The sequence below is a fragment of the Maylandia zebra genome, linkage group LG12, assembly GCF_041146795.1.
Source record: "Maylandia zebra isolate NMK-2024a linkage group LG12, Mzebra_GT3a, whole genome shotgun sequence".
NCBI lineage: Eukaryota > Metazoa > Chordata > Actinopteri > Cichliformes > Cichlidae > Maylandia > Maylandia zebra.
Genome location: NC_135178.1, coordinates 38,879,809 through 38,882,857, shown reverse-complemented (window position 1 = coordinate 38,882,857; position 3,049 = coordinate 38,879,809). Strand labels below are relative to the sequence as shown.

General features: G+C 43.3%; 1 long non-coding RNA gene across 1 annotated transcript; it reads left to right on the top strand.

Annotated features, from left to right (window-relative positions):
• Positions 1 to 1,817: 1,817 nt before the first annotated feature.
• On the top strand, positions 1,818 to 2,523 carry LOC101473277 (uncharacterized). Its single transcript, XR_003024707.2, has 3 exons — positions 1,818 to 1,976; positions 2,065 to 2,137; positions 2,389 to 2,523. It is a non-coding gene; the product is annotated as an uncharacterized LOC101473277 (long non-coding RNA).
• Positions 2,524 to 3,049: the final 526 nt, after the last annotated feature.

Below are 3,049 nucleotides of genomic sequence, written 5' to 3'. Positions count from 1 at the left end.
CTTTTGTTCTTTGTTTTAGGTATTCCCTATAGAGTGTATTTTTCTTTTTACATGCATTTTGTAAACCCTTAGTGAGCCATGGTCTATCTGAATATTTGTGCTTTCTGTTGTATTTTATTGTTGGACAGTTTTTATCGTACAACTCCATGAATATTCTTAAAAATATGCCATATGTAATATCAATATCAGCTTCTTTGTGCACATTGTCCCAGTCCTGATTTAATAGATCGTTCTTAAATGCAGTCATCGTTTCTTCTGTCCTTACACGTCTGTATCTCAGTTGTTCTTCATGCTGATTTTTCTTATAATTAGTGTCATAAACTGCAAAAACTGGTAGGTGATCACTGATGTCATTAATTAATATTCCGCTCACAATGTTGTTTTCCATATTGTTAGTGAAAATATTGTCAAGTAAGGTGGCACAATGTGGTGTAATTCTGCTAGGCCTGGTTATTTTAGGATGTAAACTCAAACTGTACATAGTGTTTAGGAATTCGTCGGTCATTTTATGCTTTTTATCCACATACACAGCTACTCCCCCTCCACTCTTGTTCCTTCTATTTACAAAGTTCACTTCATATCCCTCCAGTCCAAAGTCCATTCCTTTCTCCGCATTGATCCATGTTTCAGAAATGGCAATAATTCCAAATGGATTTGTCAACTCATTTAGATATTCCTTTATATTGTTGAAGTTGGCATACAGACTTCTGCTATTAAAATGGATTATTGATAATTTATTTTCCGTGTTGATGGTGTGCTTAAACTGTTCATCAGTGAAGTAGCAGCAGTTACAGCTGATGTTGTAGTAGAAATTATTTTCCGGGTCTATATCCTTTTCTAAGTCTAGAACATTATGGTCTGTGTATCGAAATGTTCTCAGTTCCAGATTATCATAAAGAGAATTCCAATGAGTTATGTTGATATTGTTGCCGGATGCAGATGAAGTTCTTTTGGACTGTGCCATGTGTTGTGTTGTGTGTCACGTCACATGTGTATTCATACCTCCAGAGTAAGTTGACCTCAGTATTTGTCCAGCTCCTCCATATTTCTGATGACCAACACTTTGGCTTGTTCCGGTGTTCCATTGAGTTTAATGAATACTTTGCAGTTGGTGGTCCATGTATTTTGAATTTTTCCCTGTTTCTTCAAGTAACGTGCTTTCCTGGCAATGTCCGCATTTCTTTTTATCAGATGTTCGTTCATGAAGACATCGGATCCTTTCAGTTTCCTTCCTTGTTTTGCAAATCTCACAATGATGGCTGGTTTGTTACTGTCATTTTTTCGGGGTAGAGGGTGGCAAGCCTCAATGTTGTTATAATCCACTTCCACACCTTTGGACCGTAGAAAGGTAACCACTTGATGCTCCGTGGAGTTGACATCTTCCTCTCCTGGCCCTCCTACATTGTCAGTGGCGACCGCCCGGGCGTATGACCGGGGTTTGATGCGAAGCCCCGTGATGATAACATCGTTCATCCGGGTGTACTGCTCCAAATCCGCCACTCTGTTCTCCAGGTACGCCAGCCGCCGATCCTTCTCGGCGTTCTGGATGCGGAGAGCCTTAACTTCCTCGACCAGGTCCAGGATGGCTTTCTGCTGCAGTTTGACAGTAGAAATCTCCTCTGTCATAAACTCCAGCGACTTCTTAATATCGTCTCCTTCCTCAGCTGACAGAACTTTTTTCGGGCCCATGCTGAGAGACGCTCTCGTAGCTTTGCCGTGACGACCGGCTAGCTACTTCCCAGAATCCTGTTACATTTTTAATTTTCGTTCTTTCTTCTTAGATTAAGCTTCTGGATTCGTCGCCGGTGGTACTGACACATAGCCAGTGCTCCTGTGTGGCAGGCGCTGTTATGTGCAATCACACAGTGGCACTGCTCTTCCAAACAGCACACTACTCACAACTCAGAGTGCCGGTTGTCCCCCCTGTGCATAGCTGCACGGAATCTGAACAGCAATGGCACAAGCCACGGACAGTGGTAATTTAAATGAGGTTAAAGTTGTTGAATTAGTCCATGTTTACATATGAACAGCAACACCATCCATAGTAAATGCGTCTTCTGTTAGGGTGTGAGGCCAGGACCCATCAACTCCATGATCTTCACTGAGCCGGTACCAGGACGGCCCAGACTGGAGTACGGTAATTAGATTTTAAAATTTGGTTTCATGTGTTACAAATGCACGTTGCTATTTATTCATACATACATGTGTCAGAATAGGTATTAATTTACATACATTACACTTTCTGAAGACGGCTAACTCAGTCATGTACATATACATCCCAGTCTCTAACTTATGCACCACTGTTTTACACCTTTTAGTTTTTAGTTTAGTTGTTGTTCAGTATAATAACCTTCTTCCTTACATTATTGTCATTGATGTTTTCTTTAGGAGTGGCTTCTACAGAGGCATGGTGGGTCCGTTACCAGATCCCTGCTTGTTCAGAATAACGGAGGCATATGCAAAATTTAATATTGAGGACAGGCCACTTGTGACCACAATGAACATGAGACCTGACAAGCCCCCTGTGGAAAGTGGCTTTGGGCTGGTGCAGGAGGGCAGTGTTCTGTCATATCAGCAGCCGGTTTTGACAACCCGGTACATCACGCTACACCGCGATGCACCACCAACACCGCACTTGCCTCTGGAGGGGTATGACATCTTGCCATCAGATTGTGTGTTTGTGTGCTCAGAAGAAGAGCTTCTGCATCTGAAAAGCTTGTCTGTAACTCTGGAAATGGCTCACAAAATAGAGGAAGCTACACGTGAGCAAAGCTCTTCGTCTGAGTGGCATCAGCTCCGCAGGCCCAGAGTGACTGCCTCTAGGTTTCGGGAGGTGTGTCACGTCAGAGGCCAGAGCTCGGCCGAGTCACTAGCAGAGCGTATATTGAAGGGAACAAGGCAGACAGCAGACATGAGGAGAGGAACTGAGATGGAGCCTGCAATAGCAGCAGAGTATAGTAGGCTAATGAATGTTAACTACTCACCCTGCGGTCTGGTCATTCACCCCATTGCCCCCTGGCTTGCTGCATCTCCTGATGGTGTTGTTTTT